At 50.9% G+C, this 24,179-nt stretch overlaps 1 protein-coding gene across 8 annotated transcripts in view; it reads left to right on the top strand.

The window, feature by feature from the left end:
• The window catches only part of TRAK1 (trafficking kinesin protein 1), a 195,183-nt gene that overhangs the window by 22,607 nt on the left and 148,397 nt on the right, over positions 1–24,179 (top strand). For 2 of the 8 annotated variants that reach the window (XM_089306508.1, XM_089306505.1), the window contains exon 1: positions 16,624–16,719. The exons of 4 other annotated variants lie outside the window; for them this stretch is intronic. The gene's annotated coding sequence lies outside the window, so the exon portion shown is untranslated. Of the gene's footprint in view, positions 1–16,621; positions 16,720–24,179 lie in introns of those variants that run through there. 2 more of the 8 variants (XM_070050991.2, XM_089306491.1) reach the window with 2 other exon arrangements.

The raw sequence follows: 24,179 nt of genomic DNA, 5'->3' as shown, positions 1-24,179 counted from the left end.
CTCGTCCCTGCTATTTTTGTCTGTGGCCTCTGGAAGGCAAAAAGCATCTACAAGAGGCGTCATTTGGACCATGGGGAACGGGCAGATGGTGGAACCAGCATCCAACACTTGACCCGAAACGTTGCTCTTTTCTTTGAGTCTTGGGATCAGGGCCAGTGGAGATCGGTAGTCCCAACACATGAGAGATTGCACAAAGTCAAGTGATTCATTTGCCGAGTTCATGTCTTGTTTGTGACTCCTGGTAAGGCATAGCAACCAGTAGGTGCTCAGTAAGTACTTGTCAGGCGACTGGAGCACAGGTGAACGTCTCAGGCTTCCTGTGGCTGATTTTCGCGAGGCTCAGAGCGTGTTCTGCTCAGGACTCTTGGGTTGGCATTGCTTTCTCCATCCGCCCGGGTGAATGGAAGGGCACGGGTTTGGAAGCAGGTGGCAGCTGTCTGTGTAGCCTCCATGAGCTCTTTCCCAAACACTTGTGGGCCTTTGACAATCACAGGCTGTAATCACCAGAGCAGTGTAACAGAATTCCTGGGCCGTGAGGTAGCCCTGGCCGCTCCGACTCGTGTCATTCCTGGGGAAAATTAGCCTATTTGTAGCCCAGCAGGCCTGGTTGGGTACATAGACGGGCCTTGTCACCTTCCCGGGAGGTGACCCCACTTTGAATTTAATCTGGCCAAGTGCCGTAGATAGCTCTGGGGTGGGTACCTTGGAGCAGAAATGTGCTGTTGCCGGGATACCAACCAAAGCAATTGAGAGTACTGGGATTCAAGCAAGTGATCAGGTAAGATTCGTGGTTGCTCATCTGTAGGACAAATATTTATGTCATGCCTGCTGCCTGCCTGGCTGGCTGGCTTGCTTGCTTGCTTCCTTCCTTTTATTTATTTATTTATTTATTTGAGAGGCAGAGTTATAAACAGAGGCAGAGAGAGAGATCTTCCATTTACTGGTTCCCTCCCCAAATGGCTGCTGGGCCAATCCGAAGCCAGGAGCTTCTTCCAGGTCTCCCACATGCATGTGGGGGCCCGAGCACTTGGGCCATCTTCTCCTGCTTTCCCAGGCCATCATCAGGGAGCTGGATCAGAAGAGGAGCAGCCAAGATTCCAACCAGTGCCCATATGGGACACCGTTGCCTCAGGCAGGGGCTTAAACCCACTATGCCTTGGCACCGGCTCTCTGGTCATTTTCTTTAACATGGTTTCTGGGCTTTGTCTCCAGCCCTTCCCCCTAAGTAGAGCTGAAGCCACCGGAGGTCAGGGCCTCTCTGTGATGCTCAGGACCAGCACGATGGTTTTTGTGCGATGATAGGCGGGCAGGGAAGAAGCTGCCTTGCTTAGTGTGCAGCCTGGCTGTGCAGACAGAAACCCACGCCTTGTCACAAGGGAACGATCCGACTGGGGCCTGGCCCAGGAGCTCTGGCTAAGGTGGGCGGTTCTAGAGGGGTTGAACTGGATGAGGTCGTTCTAGATTTTTCACACACGTGCCTTATCGGTGCTACGCCTTGCATGTGCTTTTTCACCTTGTTGATGGCTTGGTTTGTAGGGCGAAGTTTTCAGTTTTGATGAAGTCTTATTTATATTGTTTTGGTCTCCTGTACTTTTGGTGTCACATCTGAGACAGCATTGCCCACCCGAAGACCATGATGGTCTCTTTCTGTCTGTTCTTTTAAGAACCGTTTTGTAGTCCGTTGTTACATTTCTGTCTGCTACCCAGGTCATGTTAATTTTTCCCACATAAGGGTTCAGCTTCATAGTTTTGCATATGGATATCCCTGTTGCTGCAAAGACCATTCTTGACACATTGGCTTGTCTTGTTGAAAATCCAGTGGCCTCCCATGTAAGGATTTTATTTTAGGGCTCTCAGTTCCATTCCATCTACCCGTGTATCCTTGTGCCACTACCACTCTCTCTGGAGTCCGGCGCTGTGGAGTTACGTTTGAAATGAGACAGTATAGACCCATCCATCAGCTCTTTGATGTTCAAGATAACTTTGGCTATTCTGGGTTCCTTTCATGTGCATATGAATTTTAAGAACAGTTTATTCATTTCCATATTTAAAAACAGCAGCTGGGATTCCGATAGGAGCTGCATGGTTTCTCCCCATCAGTTTCAGTATCGTGAGTCTTCCAGTCCATGGATGTGGGAGGTCTTCTGTGCTGTTAGATATTCTGTTCTTTCTCTCCACAGTGTTTGTATTTTTATTTTATTTTATTTTTTTTGACAGGCAGAGTGGACAGTGAGAGAGAGAGACAGAGAGAAAGGTCTTCCTTTTCTGCTGGTTCACCCCCCAATGGCCGCTGCGGCCGGCGCACCACGCTGATCCCAAGGCAGGAGCCAGGTGCTTCTTCCTGGTCTCACATGCAGGTGCAGGGCCCAAGCACTTGGGCCATCCTCCACTGCACTCCTGGGCCACAGCAGAGAGCTGGACTGGAAGAGGGGCAACCGGGACAGAACCCGGTGCCCCAACCAGGACTAGAACCCAGTGTGCTGGCGCCGCAGGCAGAGGATTAGCCTATTGAGCCACGGCTCCGGCCGAGTGTTTGTAGTTTTCAGTGTACACATCTTGCACTTTCTTTCAGTTTATACCTAAGTGTTTTCGTTCTGTTTGTTGCTGTTAAAAACGGAAGAGTTTCCTTAGTTCCAGGTTTGGGAAGTTCCTCGCTAGTGTACAGAAATACCGCTGATGCTGGTGTGTTGATTTTGTACCCGGCAGTCTTGCTGAACTTGTGTGTTGGGTCTGATAGGTTTTTAGGGGTTCCTTAGGGTCTTCCATGGCTTATTTCAGATAATGTCATCCACACAGAGAGCTTTACTTCTTCTTTTCCGGCACGAGCATCTTTTGTTAATTTCTCTGGCTAGAATGCCTGGTACAGTGTGGAAGACCAAAACAAGTAGCAAAAGTGGACATCTTTGTCTTGGTCCTGATAATGGGGGTGAAATATTCACCAGTCTTGCACCGCTAAGTGTGACGTTAGCTGTGATGTTTTCATACATGCCCTGTTTCACGTGGAGAAGTTTCCTCCTGTTTCTAGTTTGTTGAAGCTTTTTATCATGAGAGGGCATTGCATTTTGTCAATTATATTCTCTGCATCTATTGAAATAGTCGTACTTTTATTTTTCTGGCCCTTTATTTCATTAATGTGATATAGTTAATGATTTTTGTGGACCATTCATTCCATCATGAGATATTTTTCCTTATCTTATTTTGCAGAACTTTCAGTAAGTGAAAACAGGTTTTCTTTTCAATGAAATAGAGCCTTCTGAGTAGAAATTGCTCCTGCTTGCAAATTGTTTTCCCCTCCACTGAAGTTCTTTGTTCATTTTCTTTTGGGAAAGGAGCCCTTGAAATCCATCACTGCCCGTGTGGAGGGCCAAGGGGCCGCTCCGCCCTCCAGGGCAGACCTGCTAGTGCTGCCCCCATCCTGATCATCAAGTGTTGCTAATTATCCAAATCTCCTTGTCTTGCCCCCTAGAGAGAATCACCCAGCTTCTTATTGCCAGAGGACTTTGGCCTCTTTTATAAAAAGACCTTAGGAGGGAGCCCCCTGTGCAGTGGGATTCTGCCCCTTTTTGGGTTAAGGGTCAGTGCATGGGTTCCCGTCTCCAAACGTGAGCATTGTTGTCCTGGGCTCAGGGCAGCAGCTTAGCAACCACTGCCAGGCCCTGGGCTGTCCCGGGCTTTGTCTCTGCGGTCACCCTCCTCTCCTGCATTTCTGTCTGCTGGCCCCTTGGCCCGTTGCCCTTCTTTCTTCCCCAGTCCTCCCCCTCCCCCTCCTGTCTTTCCCCCAATCCTCTGCCTCCTGTCCCTCCCCCTACTCCTCTTGCTCTGTTCCTTACCCTCCTCCTCCCTCTTCTCTCCTGGCCCCTTCTCCCAATCTCCCCCTCCTATGTCTCTGAAGGCTTTGTCCTGGCTCCCACCCCGTTCCCCCACACCCCCAGGCCCCCATCCCCATGAACAAACCTCTGCAGCCTCAGACGGCTGCGGTTGTCCTTGGCTGCTTGCCCAAGCAGTTCTCCAGCCCCGGACGCTGTGTCTTACTTTTTCCATGGCAGTGGGGAGTAGGGGATCGCAGCTTTCCTGGTCTCACAGGCTCTGCCGGCAGGGCCAGGCCGTTTCTGAGCCGTCCTTTGCTCTGCTCCTTGGAGTCACTGGTTTCTTTGTGGCTTGTTAGAGTTACGGGAACTCCCCTACCCCGCAGTCCCTTGAAAGAGGACATAGTTTTGGGTGGGGGTGGGGGACACACAGGTTTGAAAGGGGACAAAGCTGGGCACTGTGGCCTGGAGGGTTAAGCCACTGCCTGCAGCGCTGGCATTCCATATGGGCTCTGATTTGAGTGCTGGCTGCTCCTCTTCCTATCCTGATCCCTGCTAAAGCATCAGGGAAAGCAATGGAAGATGGCCCAAGTGCTTGGGCCCTTGCACTCACATGGGAGACCCAGAAGAAGCTCCTGGCTCCTGGCTTCCGCCTGGCCTAGCTGTGGCCAGTGTGGCCATTGGGGGAGTGAACCTACGTGAACGAAGATCTCTCTCTGTCTCTGTGTGTAAACTTTGCCTTTCAAATAAGTAAATAAATCTTAAAAGGCTGAGAGGGGAAATGCTTTGGTCTCTTTAAAAAAATTACTTTTTTTCATTTTATTTGGAAGAGAAAGACACAGAGATATCTTCCATCTTACAGTTCATGCCCCAAATGGCTGCAGTAGCCAGGGCTAGGCCAGACTGAAGCCAAGAGTCCAAAAACTCCATCTGGGATTTCCCATGTTGGTTGCAGGGATCCATGTACTTGAACCATCGCCTGCTACCTCCCAGGGTTCACGTTAGCAGGAAGCTGCATGGGAAGTGGAGGAGCTGGTCACCCAAGTGTGACTTTTTTCCATGCGTGAGACACCTTCCCCTACTTTGGGCTCTTAAAGCCCCTGGCTTGCTGGACAACTTTCCTCCCAACTCTTTAGAATGCTTTTCAGTTGGTGAGAGACCAGCATTTATCCTTTAAAATTATGTTTTAATTTATTATTCATAAAACCCAATTATCATGGTGGTGTAAGTTCAACAATTGGAAGCTTGAGGGTTTGCCTTGTGGGCATGCTCCTCTGTCCTGGGTAGTGGCAATGGATTGGTTTGGGGTCCGTGGGGTGTTCCTGACTAGCTGCTTTTGTGACTTGCTGGTCCCAGATGCTCCTGACCTGGGGAGAACCTTCTAGCTTTTGGGTGACCCAAGGTCCTGAGTTGTCTCAGATTTTAAACTTCAAAACGAATACTGTAATTTTAAGTGATGATCCCGCAATTCTGCTTCAGCGTTTAGACTTGCTTCCCACCTCTTGTTTGCTTCAGGTTTTTTATTTTTAAAACAGATCGTTGAATATTGATTTATGTGGGAGTTTTCTCTGTTTAATTGGGTAACATTCCCAGAGAATGGATTCAGTAAACTGGGTCTGTAGACTGAGAGGCAAAGCCAGACTACACAAGTTCAAGGCCATCCAGGCCACTTGCCGGCTGTATGGACCAATGCCTGAGCTTTTGGGACCAAGACCCATCAGGGTAAGGGGAGGTACTGCAGTAAAGTGCACACTTTTTAAAAAAAAAAAAAAGATTTGTTTATTTGAAAAAGTATTAGAGACAGAGAGATCTTCTCTCTGCTGGTTCACTCTCCGATGGCTGCAACAGCCAGGTTTGGGTCATGCCAAAGCCAGGAGGCAGGTACACCATCCAGGTCTCCCATGTGGCTGGCAGGGGCCCAAGTTCTTGGACCATCTTCTCCTGCCTTCCCAGGTACATTAGCAGGGCGCTGGGTCTGAAGTGGAGCAGCTAGAACTCAAACTAGTCCTCCCACGGAGGGGTGCCAGGGTTGCAAGCAGCAGTTTAACCGTGCTGGCTGCCAAGGTGCTTATTATTAATAAGTGCTGCATCTCTCTTACGAAGAGTTAGTAGCAAAGCACTGAAATAGGCAGACGCCTCTTGCAGGTTTGTTTCCTGTGCTGTATTTTCACTGGAATCACATAATTTCTCTGCAGTTTTAAGTTAGCTAAGCTGAAGAAACTGGGTCTGCAAAAACAGCTTTGTTGCACAAAGTAAGATTATTTGAAAGAGGTACAGAGAGAGAGGTGTCTTCCATGTGCTGGTTCACTCTCCAGATGGCCTCAGTGGCCAGCGCTGAGTCTATCTGAAGCCAGGAGCCAGAAGCTTCTTCGTGGTCTCCCACGTGGCTGCAGGGCTGCAAGCACCTGGACCATCCTCCACTGCTTTCCCAGGCACATTATCCGGGAGCTGGATCGGAAGTGGAGCAGCCGGGACAGGAACTGCTGCCCTTGCGGGATGCGGACCCTGCAGGCTGGGCCTCTAACCTGCTGTGGCACAGTGCCTGCCCCACGAAGTAGGGTCTTGGCCAGCTGATGCCGATGTGTTTCTTCAAGACCTTCTTTCCCCCTCAGCAGGGGATCGATCGGCTTTGGCCATTTTGAAATGTGACGGTTAAAATTTCCCCGAGCAGAAGTGCACTGCTGCTGTGCCCCCTGCTCCCGAGGATGCTTCTCCTCCTCGCCCGAAATGCATGCCTTCTCTTCTCGCGGCCTTGTTCAGAAGCAGGACCCATCCTGCAGGTCACAGCCAGCTGCCGTGCAGAGTGCTCTGCACACTGTTCCCGGGTGCCGTCGCGTTGCTACTCAGGCCATTTAAACAGGAGCCGCACGGGCTGTGTGGGTTGGCTGGCAGCCGGCGTGGAGAGGACAGCACCCTTTGCCTGACACCTGTGCTTGAAGTCTGCCTGCAGAGCACACACTGCATGGCTGCCAAGAAGTGGGCCTGGAGGGCAGTGGCTGGGCCTGCAGCTCACTGCCACAGTGGGACCCAGCGTGGCCGGTCTTCCCAGGCCACTGGTGCTTCTGTGGTCCCGTGGCCTCTGGCTTCCACCTAACCTGGGACTTCCTCACTTGGGACAGTAAGAAGCAGGCTGCTGTGTCCATTAGATAGAAATACTACATCACGTACTCTTGATTCTGAGGTGCTTTTGAATCAGGCCCCGGCTGCAGGCCGTGGTTAGGATTTCCCATTAGTGAGTAAAGGTGGGTGCAGCCATCTGTTGCTGGCAGCTGTTTGGTTCTGTGGACTTCGCACGATGGAGAGCTTTAGCGTGCTACAGGAGTTCGTGTACCTGCACAGCTCCTACCACGCTGGCTAGGAACCCCACCCCTGCTTAGCCTGTCACCCTCTCTCCCCTGTCGGGCCAGTGTCTGAGCTGGTGACCTGTGCACCTAAGAACTGGGGACTCCGCGGGGAGCAGACCACCAGATTTGGAACAGAAAGTTTTGCATCCTCAATCATTAGGGGTTTGACTCAGCAGCTTTTGCAGTTTATTTGTTTTTGTTGATTTCAGTCTACTTTAAAGCACATTTGCAGAAGGGGAAAAAAAACCACAAGAAAACCCACACGTAATTTTTACACCATCAGGAACTCCTAGGGGACCCTCAGAAGCCCATGGGCAGAGGGGTGGGGCCGTGTCTGTCAGCCACAGGGTGGTGTTAAGGGAGGCAGGACCTGTGTGGTTTTGGTGGGCTCCTTGGGCATCCCCCTCTGCAGGAATGTGTTGGCTCATCTAAGAAGCCGAGAGGATGACCAGCTGGTGCCTGGCATCCCCCTGGCTCTGGGAAGGTGGGCTTTGGGCGATGTCCCCAGAGAGCATGGATCCCCTGTGAGCTGGGAAAGGTAAATCCGTGTGCTTCCAGTCGCGGAGCCCTGACTTAGGCTAGGAGGCGCGGTGTCTGCTGGAGCTCATGTGCTTGCTTTGGGAGCCGGTGGCCCAGGTGGTCGGGTTCCTGTTCTTCCACCCAGGTGGATAACCTGGACAGAGCTCCTGGCTCCTGGCTTCAGCCTCGCCCAGCCCTGGCTGTGGTGGGCATTTAGGGAGTGAACCAGTGGATGGCAGATCTCTGTGTGTCTGTCTGTCTGTCTCTGTCTTTGTGATAAATGTGAAGTGTTTTTGTTAAACTCTTTACTATCCTGGTTCCTGTCCCTTTTAATGTTTTCTGTTGTTTTTTTTTTTAATCCACTGCTCTGAAAACTTTAGAAACCTCTGAAGTTTCCAAATGCTGCCATACTTTTTATTTATTTCTTTTTATGAAAAGTAAGCTGTTTCCATGTTTTGCAAATAAAGCTGACTGAGGGTTTGTGTTTTCGTGATTAGTCAGAGACCAGATCCCATATCCTCGTCAGGTTCTTCCAACCCTTCCCTGGCTTTAGCCTTGGTGGGGGCTGTGGCAGTAGCAGGGGCAGCAGTGTGGGCACAGCCGCACATGCAAACAAGTCAGCCAAGAAGACCTTGACAGTTTCAGCAAAGGGAGGCCACAGACAAAACCAGGACCTGTGTGTGCCCGCTGACGATGGAACGGGGGACAGACAGGGCCTCTGGGTAACCACACAGCCAACGTTCTGGACCCCCTGCAGGAAGTGGGATCTCAGAGGCTCTGTGATGCCAGCACAGGGCTGTGGTTGCTGCCATCGTCCACCACCCATAGCCCAGAGGAGAAGGGCTGGCAGCCCTGTCTTGGGTCTTTATCAGCTGCACATGGGTCCGGGTTTCAGCACTGCCCTAAAACCTGCAGTCTGGTCTCCCAGGCCCCCGTCTTAGCAGTTGGCACAGTGACTTCACACCAGCACGGCCAGCAGCCTGGCCCTGGTTTCAGGGAGGTCCTCTCTGGGGCAGAGCTGTGTGTGGCCTTTCATTTGAGAATCAGGAGGGAATCGCAGTGTGTGGCCAGGACAGGCAGGCAGACAGATCCAGGCCTCCTCATTTTCTGACAAGGTCGGGGTGAAGGCCAGATGCTCTCTTAGTGAGGATGCCTCCGCCCTTTTTCAAAAAAATATTTATTTATTTATTTGAAAGGAAGAGATAGAGAGAGAGAGAGAAAGTGAGTGAGCTTCCATCCATTGGTTCTGGGGCTGGGCCAGGCCAAAGCCAGGAGCCAGGAACTCCATCTGGGTCTCCCATGTGGATGCAGGGGACCAAAGACTTGGGCCATCTTTAACTGCCTTCCCAGATATGTTAGCAGCGGGCTGGATCAGAAGTGGAGCAGCCAGGACTGGAACCAGCACCCATATGGGATGCTGGCACTGCAGGTGGAGGCTTAAACACCTGTGCCACAGCGCTGGCCCCCAGGATGTCCCCTTTGTCTGCAGCTTGGGGTACAAACTTTCCTTGCTTTGGCTTTGCTCTCGACTTTGGGGCCAGCTTGAGCAGCTGAGTGGCTGCTTTGTGACCAGGGCCCCAAGGGAAATGGCCCTCAAAGGCTCGTAGAAGACTGCTGGCTGCCTTGGCCCCTCATGGTCAGAAGAACCATTGCCAGAGAGAGGAGGGAAGGGGCACTGGTGAGGACGTGGCCTCAGAGACTAGGGTGCTTCCACCTTTGAGGTCATGAAAGAGGACGGAGAGCTGGCTGCTCCATGCCTGGTCTCCAGAACTCAGTGCTGGTGGCTGTCCAAGTGTGTATGGCTCAGATTCTTTTTCCTTATTAAACCTCTCCCCCTGCTAACCCCTCCTCTGTTGCCCAGCAACACCCTGGTGACTCACTTGGAAGCCTTTCGTGATTGGAAGCCATGCCATGCCCTTGTGATGTGATAACCTGGCATGTGCCCAGCTTCGGGACAGTTCAGTCTGCAGACCCCAGCAGATGCAAGGAGCTGTCGGTCAAGTCCAAACTCAGAAAGAATTAAAAACAAAACAAGACCAAAAAAAAACAATAAACAACAAAACCACAATCCCAGGATGGTAGAGTGTCTCAGTATCTTAGACAAGGCCCGCAGTGGTTTGCTGGTTCAGAGCCGTGGCCCTCAGGGTGGTCCCTGCAGCACATCAATGGCACCTGGGAGCTTGTCGGAAATGCACAGATCCCAGACCTCAAAAACTCTGGTGTGGGGCGCAGCTAAGCCTTCCTGGAGATCCTGATGCTCGCTCACTGGGTTGGGCGATCCTGTGGACCGGAGCTGAGGTTACTCCTCCAAAGCCTGCAAGGAGAGGCTGGGGTGGTCATCTCACCTAAGGTACCTGTGCTTCCTGCATCCTGGTGGCAAGCCCCTCATGCCATCGTAGACTGGACTCAGCCTGGGATTTGGGAAAGCAGCCACCTGGACCCACAAGCATGAATCAGTCTAGACAGGAGAAATAATTGATGTTACTGTGTGTCGGGTGAGGAAGCAAGGGGCTCCCAGGGTGAAGACGTGAGTGACAACAGCAGCTGGCATTCTGAGAGTGTCCTCTGACCCGTGTTCTGTGTGCATGCTGGGTGTGTATTTAACCTGGTTGCTCTCCCCCCACGGTGTGAAGAGCCCCAGACACCACAGTGTTAAGGACTGAAGGTGGTGAGGGCCCCAGGGCCTGAGAGCTGGATGTCTGAGATGCCTGCAGCCTGAGAAAGTCACGGGCCAGGTGCACAGGCCCCTAGGGAGTCATTTTCCCATGGCACTCCTGGCTCATCGTGAACTTCTGGTGTGGTGGAAAGGCAGGGGGAGCCGAGTGACCGGGGCCACTCCACTGCCATTTGGATTTCCTGACTCTGCAAGGCGGCTGAATGTGGGTTTTTCATGTGCTGCCTGGAATCAAGCCGTCTGATTCTTTCCTCCCCAACAATGGCTGTTTTTATAAGTCCTTGCCTGTCCCGGGCAAGGTCCCACACAATGCAAGCCTGTCTTTTCCTTTTGTTTCAGCTGGTCGACCTTATGGGCTGAGTCTGGTGGACTTTTATCTAATGTTTACGGGCAGCGTAGTGTGATAGCTGACTTTGCTTTTTCTGTGTGGGAAGTCAAAGAAAAGGTGAATGATGTTCCTCCCACCCCTCGAATAAAAGCCACCCTAGGAGAGAGAAAATACTGCAGCCCCGTTCAGAATCAGGGGTCAAGTTGGTAGCAAAGGAGGGTAAAAGAGGACCATGGGGGCCTGTGCTGTGGCGCAGGGAGCTAAGCTGCCACCTGCGACACTGGCATCCCATATTGGAGTGCCAGTTTGAGTCCCGCCGGCTACATCTCCAGTCCAGCTCCCTGCTAATGTGCCTGGGAAGGTGCTGGAAGACAGTCCAAAAGCTTGGTCCCCAGCCATGCATGTGGGTGACCCGGATGGAGCTCTGGGCTCCAGGCTTCAGCCTGGATCAGCCCCAGCCATTTTGAGGACATTTGGGGAGTGAACAAGTGGACTGTCTCTCCCTGCATTTCAGATAGATAGATAGATAGGTAGGTAGATAGATAGATAGATAGATATATCCTGGGGAGGTGGGGTTAAGAGTTCCCCCATCCTGGGGAGCCGAGTCACTCTGTGTAGGGCCCCCATTGCACGGGTTGGGCTCTTTCCCTCATTCCAGGTGAAGGCTGAAAAAAAAATCCTTCTTAGAGGAGGCACTGCCTCCCCTATTCTAGCCTCTGGATCCACGCCCAGAAGAGCTGGCCTGGTGCCTGTGTCGGGGACGTGCCCTGAGCCAAGTCCATGCTGACCCTAGCTGGCCCAGCCAGTCAGGTGGAGCAGGCCTGAACCGGTCCAATCATAGAGGTGCTCCCAGTGCACGGACGCTGCCCGTGTGAGTCCAGGTTCTCTAGAGCTACAGGGCTGATAGGATCCACAGGTAAGTATGGGAGGAGGATTTATTAGGGGCTTGGCTCACATGATTGTGGCAGCTGAGAAAGTCCCGTGACGGGCCACGTGCAGGCTGGAGGCCCAGGAGGCCTTTAGCATGGCTCACTCCACATCCAGGGCCTTAGTGTCAGAGAAGCTGAGGATGTGAGTCTCAGTTTGAGGCCAGAACAGCCAAGTGCCTGCAAGGGGGCCATGGGTGTAGCCCTGGAGTCAGGAGGCTGGCAGCTGACCTCGGAGATAGGAGACAGGACCCGAGCCTGTCCCAGCTCGCTCTCCCGGCGAGAACCCAGACCTCCTGCCCACTGATGAGGCCCACCTCCAGCGAGGCTGGGACTTCCCACCCTGTGCCCTCAGACCCCCGTGCTAGAAAACACCCTCGTAGACACAGCCAAATCGTTCTTCCCCAGGTTTCTAGGTGTTCCGTGGTACAGTCAAGTTGACACCACAAAGTAAACCATCACACTACGCTTCCTCCCTCACTAGTGAAAAGGAAGCTCCAGGGGCCGGCACCATGGCTCACTTGGTTAATCCTCCGCCTGTGGCACCGGCATCCCATATGGGGGCCGGGTTCTAGTCCTGGTCGCTCCTCTTCCAGTCCAGCTCTCTGCTGTGGCCCGGGAAGGCAGTGGAGGATGGCCCAAGTCCTTGGGTCCTGCACCCGCATGGGAGACCAGGAGGAAGCACCTGGCTCCTGGCTTCGGATGGGCGCAGCTCCGGCCGTGGTGGCCATTTGGGGAATGAACCAACGGAAGCAAGACCTTTCTCTCTCTCTCTCTTTCTCTTTCTCTCACTGTCTATAACTCTATCAAATAAAAAAAAAAAAATTAGTCATGAGAAGGAAACTCCAGACCCCAGCTGCTGAGTTTGCTTCTCCCATGGCCAGGAGAGGAGGATTTGCTGCTCAGCCCGCACGCTGGGGCCAGATCCCATCCAGGCAGACAGTCTCCTCTCCCCTGATGCGTAAGCTGCCATTGGGATGTACAAAGGACTGTTTTTCTTAGACCTTCTTCTAAACACTCTTGCTCTCCCACAATCTGCCCTGCTCTCTCAGACCAACACCCTGCGGTCAGTATGTTTACTGAGCACCTGCTGCTGTTGTCCCTGGGGTGTTGAGGATACAGGATAGAGACTAGAGACTTGTCCTTATGAAGCTGACATGCCTGAAAGAGTTTCAGAGAAGGAGAGACAGAGAGAGCGAGTGAGTGAGCCTCCATCTGCTGGTTCACTCTCCAACTGGCTTTAACTCCTGGGGCTGGGTCAGGCTGAAGCCAGGGACTTCTTGCAGGTCTCCCATGTGGGTGCAGGTGCCCAAACACTTGGACCGTCTTCCTCTGCTTTCCCAGGCACATCAGCAGGGAGCTGGATCAGAAGTGGAGCAGCCAGGATCTGAACTGGCACCTGTAGGGGATGCTGGTGCTGCAGGCAATGATTTTTCCCACTATGCCACAATGCCTGCTCCACATGTATACTCTGAAAACTGTTTTGGTCCAAGGCAGTAATGACAGCTGCCAGTTCTTGAGGGCTGACATGTGCCAAGGGCTGTGCTGCGTGCTTTCTCCAGGTGACCAGGAAGTACATGTGGAGTGAATAGACCTCCCTCCCTTCTCCTCCTGGCTGGGAGGCAAGAAGGGGAGGCAGGTACAGGTTGCACCGTGAGAACCTCGCCATTCAGCCTCAGAGGCTTACATTTTATTTTAGCAAAGAAGGAAAGCTGTGCGTGGGTCTTGGGGGTCTTGTGATGGGTTGGATATGGTTTGAGCTGTGCCCCTAAGGGTCCCTGTGTCAGTGGCTTGGTCCCCAATGTGATGACGTGAGAAGTGGTGGGGCCTTCAGATAGGGCTTTGTGGGAGGTCCTCAGTCAGCTCCCTGGAGTTCTGGGCCCTCCTGAGAGTGAGTTGTTAGGAGAGCGAGCTTGGTTCTGTGTTGCTGTCTGGCTTCCTGCTGTTTGGAGATTGAGCCCCTTCCTCTCCCATGCACTCCGTCCTCCATGCTGTCTGCATTAGGCCCCTTGTACTTCCCAGGCTGAACTTGCCCCCCCCCCCCCCCATGTTGGACTTTGAACCTTCCACAGCGTGAGCTACATAAACCTTTCCCGGTAGAGTTATCCAACCTCAGATATTTCATGGTAGTAACAGACAATGGAACTACGACACCTGAGGCCACCTTCTCACCGGCTGACAAGTTGTACAGCCAGCCTGGGACCCTAGGGCTCTGTGCCCCTAGTCTGATATGCCTGGAAGAAGCAGCATTGATTCTGTTGGCCTCAGTTGTTTTCCATATCAAATGGGCCTCCACCCCTTTTCCAGCGTCATACCTGTGTGCAGCACAGGCAAGATGTTTGGAAAATGTTTGGTATGTGATGGAAATTTGATGTATGGTGGAAAGTGGAAATAACTGGGTAACTTTGTTCACTCAGGCACGTATAATCAAGTCAGCGAGAGGTGAATCACTTCCCATTTTCCACACTCATCTTTGCCATGATTTTCCCTCCATATTACAAAATAGTGTGTCAGCTCTGTATGTGCAGAGCCTTAGAAAACAATGAGTTTAAAAGCTATACAGCAAAACAGGCTTTTGGTGTACAGGTCTATGAATGTTAACTCATGCGTAGAATTCTTCCAGTACCCCAGAGACAGGGCCTTGTGCCTGAGTAGTTCCTAGAGTTTTATAAGAGCTTTTAAGGACAACAACTTGACTGAGAATATCATTTCAATAACATCTAATTCCACCTACGTAAAGCATAGAATTGAGCGGTTTTTAGGAGTCTCAGCGTTGTGCGGCCGTCACCGCGACCCATTGTAGAACACTTGGGCCGGCCAGGAAGGAAGCCCCAGAGCCACTGGCGGTCGCGCCCCCTTTTGCTTCTGTCCTTGAGCTTCAGGCAACCACCCGGCTGCCTTCTGTTTCTGTAGGTTTCCCTGTTCTGGATGTCTTCTGTTCATGAACTCATGCAAGTGCATGCTCCTTTGCAGCTGGCTTCTTTCACTTACCAGAGTGTTCCTCTGCTTCCTTCCGCCCTCCGCAGCTGTCTGCTTCCTCCCTTTTACTCATGGGTGATACCCCAGGGGGTGTACATACAATGCTGCATTTCTGTTCATCCGTTGATGAATTCCTAGACGGTCGCATGACTCACGCTGCTGTGAACAGACATAGATGAGTGTTTGCATGAACATGCTTTCCTTGCTTTTTTCCCCTAGATTTTTATTTTCACCGTATTTGAAAGGCAGAGACAGAGAGATCTTCCATTCATTGGTTCACTCCAGCAAATGCTTACACAGCCAGGGGTGGGGCCAGGCCAAAGGCAGGAGCCTGGAATCCAATTTGAGTCTCCCATGTGGGTGGCAGGGACCTTAAGCCGTCACCTGCTGCCACCCAGGGTGTGCCTTAGCAGGAAGCTAGATCAGAAGCAGAGTGGCCAGGACTCAAACCAGACATTCCGATATGGGAGGCAGGGGTCCCAGGTGGTGTCTTAACTGTGCACAAAATGCTTGTCCCTGTTTTTGTTACTGTTGGAGGATACTTATGAGTGGAGTTGCGAGCTCATGTGGTTATTCTGTATAAGCTCTTGAAGAACTGCCAGGTGGTTTTCCAAAATGGCTGTACATTCCACATTCCCGCCAGCACTGGAGACCGGTTCCAGTCCGTGCATGTCCTTGCCAACACTTGTCGTGATCTCTTACTGGTTATCGGACATCCTGTGGATGTGAAGTGGTGTCTAATTGTGATTTTGATTTGCATGTCCCTGGTGGCTGAGATGTTGGACATCTCTCCTTATGCCTGTTGACTTTTTTTCTTTTAAGAGATGGAGACTTAGACAGAGAAGGAGAGAGAACTCCCCCAAGCCCATCCACGGGTCCACTCCCCAGATGCCTACAATGGCTGGGTGACTGAACCTGGGAGCCAGGAGCTCTGTCTGGGTCTCCCATATGGTTGGCAATGACTGAACAACTTAAGCTACTTCTTCCGAGGGTCTGCATTAGCAAGAAGCTGGAGTCAAGAGCTAGAACCAGGTATTGAACCCAGGCACTCTGATATGGCACGTGGACATCTTAACCAGTATCTTTAACTGCTGGGCCAAATGCTCCCCCACCCCCTTATTGACCTTTGAAATGGTTTTAATTGATACACATTCTGCATAAGTATCCTTTAACATATCCTTAGAAGATTTTGACATAAATGAACATACATTGTTTTTTAGTCCATCATTGATTATAAAATTACATTGAATAAACCTACTAACTGATATTAAATAAATTATTTCACCCAAGTGAATATTAGGAATTATAAAATTGGGGCCGGTGTTGTGTCATGGTGGATAAAGCCATTGCCTGTAATGCCAGCATCCTGTAGGGGCACTGGTTTGTGTCCAGGCTGCTCCACTTCTGATCCACCTCCTATTGATGGCCTGGGAAAAGCAGCAGAGGATGGCCCAAGTGTTAGGGCCCCTGCCACCCACGTGAGAGACCCAGATGAAGCTTCTGGCGCCTGGCTTCAGCCTGGCTCAGCCCTAGCCATTGTAGCCATCTGGGGAGTGAACCAGCTAATGGAAGATTCTCTCTCTCTCTCTCTCACTCTGACTTTCAAATAAATAAATCAATCTTAAGAAAAGAGATTGTAAAAGTAAAGGCATTCTTTTTTTTAGCTCTCTGCACTCAGAAATCTAGAAAAAAGGTAGAAATCCTTGCTTCCAAGCACCACATTGCTCTATGTGTTTTTCAGACCTTATGTTTAAAACATGAGCCTCATTAGCATCTCGTATCAAGAACTTGCTGTATATTTTTTAACAATTGCAGTCATTGCTTCTGGGCCTAACTGGTAAGAGCCTGCCTTGTATCCTTTCCTGATACTTTCAGCTTGACGTTTCTATTTCCAGTTCGAGGCTTTTAAAAATAAAAAAGAGACAAAGTTCAGGACCAAAATTGCCTCAGTCAGAGGAGCCAGCTTTATGTGGACTTGAACCAACCTGTAACCCGAGTCACACACAGCTGCTATTAATAGGGCCGGGCCCGCGAAGGGCACCTTGCGGCATCGCCTGGTTCCATTCAGACGGGGCAGTGGCCTGGGCTGCGACGATGCTGCCGCTGCTGACGATGGGAGGCCAGGCTCTGGTGCGTTTATAAGGTGCAGTAATTACAATCCCTGTGAGCTTCTCTTTGGTATTTAGCCCTCCTGGGATAATGCAGCGCTACCGTGGCTGTCAAGGAAATGCAATCTCTTTATATGCCTCTGGCTGGACAGTAAGCCCCCGGGAGGGCTGGAATCCAGCTTTGCACCCATGTTTTCTACACTAGAACTAACAGCAGGCTCAGAGCGGTGCTTCCCGAATGAATGAATGGGTGCATGCATGCATGGAGGGTAGAGCAGAGGCTGATTGTCAAGCCAGATCCGTCTCGTGCTGCACTTTCCTCTTTCTTGTCAGGATCCAGCTTTATCCACACTTCAGCCTCCTTTGCAACCGGGGTGGAGGTGAGGAGCCCTCAGCTGGGGCTTTGGTCCAGGCCAGTCACACAAGCCCCCATCCCTCGGCCATGTTTTTTTTTTTTTTTAAGATTTATTTATTTATTTGGAAGTCATAGTTAGAGAGAGAGAGAGAGATATTTTCATCCGCTGGTTTACTCTGCAGATGGCTGCAATGGTGCCATGGCCAGGGCTGAGCCAAGCCAAACTGAGAAGTTCATTCTGTGTCCCACATGAGTAGCAGGGGCTCAGACACTTGGACCATCTTCCACAGAGCTTTTCCCAGATCATCAGCGGAGAGCTGGATTGGAAGTGGAGCAGCTGGGACATGAACTGGCACCCATGTGGGATGCCAGCCTGGCAGGTGGCGGCTTTACCCACTACACCACAAAGAAGACCCTGAGATTTTGTTTGTTTGTTTGTTATTTATTCATTTGAAAGGCAGAGTGATACAGAGGGAGAGACAGAGTAAGGGCGAAAGAGGGAGAGAGAGAATCTTCCACCCACTAGGTCATCCCCAAATGCCTGCAACAACCCGGGGTGCACCAGGCCAGTGCCAAGAGCCAGGAACTTCATCCATGTCCCCCATGTGGGTGCGATGGGCCCACGCACTTAAGCCATCACCTGCTGCCTCCCAGGCAGGTCAGGCTGGGTCAGAAGTTGAGACGGGACTCTATCCCGGGCGCTCTGCTGTGGGATGCGGGCGTCCTGTGGTTGTGACGTGACTGGTTAGCACGCTTAACGTGAGTCTGCTGTGGTCTCCTGGGGCAGGTTTTCCCTGAGGGTAAGGAGGAGACTGCTTGGTCCTTGCCCAGACACTGTCATCTCTGCAGGTGACGTTAAATCTCCTATCCTCATTTTGTGACCTGGGAGAATTTGCCAGAAGGCAGGCGCCGAACCTCTGCCTGGGTCCCTGCAGAGAGGGAGGGTGGGCCTGACTGCTGGGGTTGGCTCTGTCTCTTACTTGTGTCTCAGACACGCCACGCCGTGTGTTTCTCCTCCATTGAGTATCCCTAACCTTGAGAGAGCACCCTTTCGAATCTGTGCTCTAATGCTTTTGGGTTTGAACAAACCAGGAAATGCAACCAACGGAAGGACATTGTCGTTTTAAATGCCAATAAACCTGAACATGGTGTTCCGGGAGCTTCCTTTTAAGGCTGTTCTCAAACTTCACTTCCTCCTCTGCTCCTGCCCAGAGCGCCCTTTGCTCGGGATGGGGTCACCTGAGCTCACCTGGCTTGGCTTAGGCTTCTCTTAACCGTGCAGCCTCAGTGGGCGCTTGTTTGGGGAATTGGACCTTTTGGGGGTGTAAATTACTCCTGGGAGCCGCTCACTTTATCTTTTTTAAAAGATTTTATTTATTTCTTTGAGAGGTAGAGTTGAGTTACAGACAGAAAGAGGGAGAGGTAGAGAGAGAAGGAGGTCTTCCGTCCCCAGGTTCACTTCCCAAATGGCCACAACACCCAGAGCTGGGCTTATCCAAAGTCAGGAGCTTCTTCCAGGTCTCCCACGTGGGTAGCAGGGGCCCAAGCTCTTGGGCCATCTTCCACTGGTTGCCCCAGGCCCAGGCCACAGCAGAGAGCTGGATTGGAAGTGGAGCAGCCAAGACTCGAAACAGTGCCCATGTGGGATGCCGTCGCCGCAGGTGTAGGCTTAGCCCACTATGCCACAGCGCCGGCCCCTCTCACCTCGTCTTTAAAATGGAGCTAGCGCTCATGTCCCTGTTAGTAGAGAAAATTGACCGAGATAAGCTTTGCTTGTAAACATCCTTGTCCTTTTCCCCTTTAAATTCTGTTTTATCACGCTCATCTTCATTATGCTAGCCGAGTCCGGAGGGAACTTTAGAGTCAACCTCTCCTGCCTCCCGGCTGCTGCAGGCCTCTCTGCCGACATCCAGTGTGGCCTTTCCCTGGCTGGGCACAATCTGGGGGAATGACTGACCTGTCTGTGTTGGAATGATTCCATTCGATTCAGCCACATCTGGTAACCTGTCCTCTGCTTTCAGGAGCTCACAAGGCTGTTTGTTTGTCTAGGGGTATTCATGGTACTACATGGCAAGAAACCTAAAACAGGGGCTGGTGTTGTGGCACAGTGGACGAAGCCACCACCTGAAACACTGGCATCCCATATGAGCACAGGTTTGTGTGGGGAGCAAACCGGACTAGACTGAGTTACTGGAATTAAGACTTATTCTATGCATCTGCTCTCCCACAATATGGCGCTGGGAGAGAAGTAAACAGCTTCCGCACAGCTGCCTCCAGTTCAACCAATAAACTGTAGGACTTGCTCCTGATTGGAGGAGAGCAGCGTACTCGGCGTGTGGGCAGCCGAGTTAGGATTGGCGGAGGAGGACTATAAAGGAGGAGAGAGACGGCATGCACCGGGAACATCTATGGGGAACATCTAAGGGGAACATCTAGCTGAAGGAACACCTGTGCAGCCCCCGAGAAAGCCGGCCGACGGTGTGCCGCTCCCCTGCGGAAGTGGGGAATGTGGCCAGGGGGAACTGCCCTTCCACGGAGGTGGAAGGGATAGTAGCCAACCCGGGAAGAACCAGCAGCAAACCCGGGGAGGGCCGAGCAGACAGAAAGAACAGCGCAGGGTTCAGTGTCGTTCCTCCACGAAGAGGGGGAGCGACAGTTTGAGTCCTGGCTGTTCCCCTTCCGATCCAGCTAATGGACCTGGGAAAGCAGCTGTTGATAGCTGAACTACGGTGGGAGACCCAGGTGGAGTTCCAGCCTCCCACCTTTGCCCTGGGCCAGCCCCAGCTGTTGGAGCCATTTGGGAGGAGAATCTGCAGATAGAAGATCTGTGTGTGTGTGTGTGTGTGTGCGTGTGTGTCTGTCTGTCCTCCCTCTGTCACTTTGCCTTCCAAAAAAGAAAAAAAAAAAAAAAACCAAAAGAGTGTGTTCCCACCACTAGGCAATTGCCTAAGTTACAGTTTGTCTAGTCAGTGGATTTGCAAATGTTGAAAGAGGCATCCCTAAAAGCAACGAGAAAGAAAATTTAAATTACTGCCAAGCAAGGAAAGCCAAGTACAGAAGTGCATTATGGTTATATCATGCTGCTTTTTATTTTGAAGTGACAGGGACCTCCATGTGTCATCAAAAGTTACTGTGTCACAGAGAATGAGGTTTGCAGTGCCTTACGTGCTACGTGTAAGCATGCTCAGGTACCCTGGGCAGTAAGCATACCTGTGATCTCGAAGATAATAAAGTGAAAAATGTGCTTCTTAAGAAGTGGGTTATTTACCATCTGCCCTTTATGCTATTCCGTTGGTTCACTCCCCAAATGGCTGCAACGGCCAGAGCTGCGCCGATCCGAAGCCAGGAGCCAGGTGCTTCTTCCTGGTCTCCCATGCCGGTGCAGGGCCCAAGCACTTGGGCCATCCTCCACTGCACTTCCTGGCTGGAAGAGGAGCAACCGGGACTAGAACCCGGGGCCCATATGAATGCTGGCACCACAGGTGGAGGATTAACCAAGTGCGCCACCGCACCGGCCCCTATGCTATGATTTTTAAGAAGGTGATGTGCACATTTATCTAATTTCAAAGCAATCCAGGTGTGTATATGTGAGTGTGTGAGTGTGTGTGTGTGTGTGTGTAGGATTGGATCAGGTGTGGGCTTCGGGCCACTTGGAGGTATACTTCTGGGTATGCTCAGACTTTGAGCCTCCCACAGGACCCTGCAGCCTGGGGTGGGAGCTGAGTTAACTATGTTTTAGAAAGAGACAATGACATTTCTTCCCCAAGAGCCTTTCTGGGAGTCTTTATGAATTCGAATGGTGAGGCGAAAATTCTGGCACATCTCTGTATGTATCAGAGGACCCAAGATGTTTTCTGTTTGTTCCCTTCTTGGTATTCTTGTGCAGTTTCCAGTAAGAGCATATGTGGTGGGTCCTGTGTTATGTTGTTTAATATTTTGTTGTAGCTAAATTATCAAACTCAGAAAGCTTTTTATGAGTATTTTCTAGGAAACATGTTGAGCGACTGATAGACAGATTTTAGACCCCCTGCCCTGCCATAAGGAGATGGCTCGCTGTAGTGAGCCTGGTCCAGACAGCGTGTTGAGTCACTGTGGCTCTTGTCCTGGCTTCACTATTTCCTGTGGGGCCTCAGTTTACTCCCTGGTGATGTGATGTTGATAATGCCTGCTCCTGCTGCTTCAGAGATGTGTGAGAAATGAATGAATTGCATAGACGTGACCATAGTGTGGACAATATTACAGACACGAAGAACCATGATAGACACACACACAGCAGTGATTTGGAGTATTTGGTTGATATTCATCCTTGTTTTTCTGCTTAAAAAATGTCCCTTTATTTAAAATATTCTGTTTTTTTTTTTCCCCCCCATCCATCCCAGAGAACTCTCAATAAGACAGATGGGGGCAGGTCCCTGGAGGGTTTTGAAGAAATCCCATTAGCAGTGAACAAATCATACAGAAGTCCCCCCACCTGCACCCCGCCCCTACACGGAGCTTATATCCTATTTGGGAGAGCTGGACAATAACTCAGGGAGTAAACTACTGTGGAGTAGAAGGAAGAAAAGTGAAGGAAGGAAGGGAATGCGAAGTGTTGGGAAAGGCTGCTGTTTTTAAAGAGCTGGGCAGGAAAGCGCTTGATTGAGAAGTTGATGCATCAGCTAAGGTCTGAAACAAGGTAAGAGGGGTGACCACAAGGCTGCCGGGACTGGACAAGGAGACCACAGGTGGAGGGCACAGCGGGTGCCAAGACTGGAGCTTTGAGGCCAGTGTTAAGCACTTGTGAGGGAAGCGTTCTTTAAAGAGTGAGTAGACAACTCCGTGAACACTAATTAAAAATGACTCGGGGTACAGCCAAGGGGCCATCTGTCAGGTTGTCCTGGCATTCGGGAGGACAGATGCAGGGCAGGTGAGGACCAGTGGGGCGGTGCAGTGCAGCCTGTGTGGAGGAGCGCCTGCTTCCCAGGCATGACTTCCCTCAGCTGTGTCCCCCGTTTACAATCCCAGTCTGTCCTCTGGGACTCGTGAACATTGTACCTGTGTGTCGGGTGTCTTTTACACTCCCTTGGTTAAATTAGAAGCTGACCTACAAAGGATTTAATGACTGATGTAGGGGGCTGGTGTTGTAGTGTAGTAGATAGCGTTGCTACCTGCAATGCTGGTATCGCATATGGGTGCTGGTTTGAGACTCGGCTGTTCCACTTCCGATCCAGCTCTCTGCTATGGCCTGGGAAAGCAGCAGAAGATGGCCCAAGTCCTTCCACCCTCGTGGAAGATCAAGTTGAAGCTCTGGGTGTCAACTTGGCCGAACGCTGGCTATTGTGGACCAGCAGAGGGAAGATTCTCTCTTTCTTTCTCTCTCTCTTCTTTCTTTCTTTCTCTCTCTCTCTCTCTGCTTCTCCCTCTCTGTCTCTAACTCTGAGTTTCAAAATAAATAAATAAAAATTTTAATGACTTATGTAAAAGGATTCTGTGAAGCTAGCTTAAAGCTTACTTTATTTTTCTAAGCTTTGTATTATTGCATGATTCTGATTTACAGAAAAGTTGCAGAAGAGAGAACAGAGGGTTCCCAGATATCCTCGGCCCAGATTCCCCTGATACTGATGTCTTACATAAGCATTGCCCTTAGGTTTCTAAGAGTGCTGTGTGTGTGTGCACACAGAGGGACACACACACACACACACACACATACGCACACAGTGTAAGGGAGGCAGCTCTGTTATCTGCCAGCCCCCTGATAGCTCACCACACACCTCCTGGGTACAGAATGGACTCTGCCCATGGCCAGAGCAGGCAGGGAGCGACTTGGAAGCTGAAGTTCCGAAGCAGGAGGCGCCGGGAGAACGATCAGCTGTGCGGAGAGCTCTGAGTGTCATGTGAACTCAATGCCACTTGAACTTTATTTAGTAGAAGATTGGCCTGAGATACTTAATATAGACATCCCAGCTATCATGTGAGAATTCCATTCTGCTCAAGTACAACAAATACAAGAGAATTTGGGAATGTTTACTTTTGCTTGTGCTATGCTAAGTCATCTCACTGCTTTCCCATCTAATTTGTGAATCAGAAGGCCAACAGATACTACAGCAGTTAACTCATGTATGATCAGGAGCAGCAAGCCCATCCGTCCATCCGTCTGTCCATCTGTGTATTGACTTTATTCCGTGGTTCTTTGCCTTGGAAATGGTCCAAGTTACTTTGGAAAGAGATATTCAACTCAAAGGATGACAGCCACTGACACTTCCTCTGGGCCCTGGGAGGGGACCCACACCCTCCCAGGATGTCGCTGACGCTGTCAGTCCAGAACGCAGCTGTCTCTGGTGGATGGAGGCTGTGGGACAGCTGCTCTGGCCAAGCTTGGGACCTTGGATTACAAGGAGTCATAGTGGAGAGAGATCCTGCTGATGGGTGCAGCAGGAATCCCCTAGCAGGCACAGGTTTGACAGTGGGCAACTCACTCAACTTCTACATTTCGCTGTGGATAAAGTGGAATTTTCCAAGAGCAGGAGGAGAAGGCTGCAAGGGACCTTCTCTTGGTGGACTCTTGACATCAGACAGGGCTGCCCTACTAGGAAATGCACACACAGTTCAGTGCTTTCATTCCCTTTGGCTAAGGATAGATTTATTTTTTTAAAAACTTGAAAACTTTTTTTTTTCCTACTGTGGCCAATTTCAGAAAAATAGAGTGTGTACCCACATGTCGAAAAAATTCCAGTTGTGCTTTTAGCAGCATTAAAAAAAAAAAAGACAGGACTCAAGAGATTATTTTCTGTTTAACCTTTCAGAAACCACAAAACCAGCTTCAAAATGGCATGATTATATGGCTGTGCCTCTGAGAAAACAGAACCTTTGAGCACTAACACTTCCGAGCCTTGTTTATTTTGGTGGTTTCTTTCCCTTCTCAGCAACCACGCATCCCACTTACTTGTGAAACATGGGTTGTGTCCGAGCTGTCGGGATCCCTTAAAACAAGGTATTTTTCTGTTGAGAAAGAGCTAGACAGCGCCAGGTCTTTAACAAAGAGTGCTCAGTCTGCAGAGAGAGAGAATTTTCATTGTATGGGAAAACAGTGGCCAGCAGCGTCTTCTCTCCTCCCTGGCTGGGCCTCTCCCTCCATCCCCTGAGGCTCACTGCTTCAGGCCT

This window comes from Oryctolagus cuniculus, chromosome 10, assembly GCF_051225735.1.
Source record: "Oryctolagus cuniculus isolate XC-2025 breed Fujian yellow rabbit chromosome 10, ASM5122573v1, whole genome shotgun sequence".
NCBI lineage: Eukaryota > Metazoa > Chordata > Mammalia > Lagomorpha > Leporidae > Oryctolagus > Oryctolagus cuniculus.
Note: the sequence above shows the minus strand (reverse complement) of the source record. Positions and strands in the feature narration are given on the sequence as shown.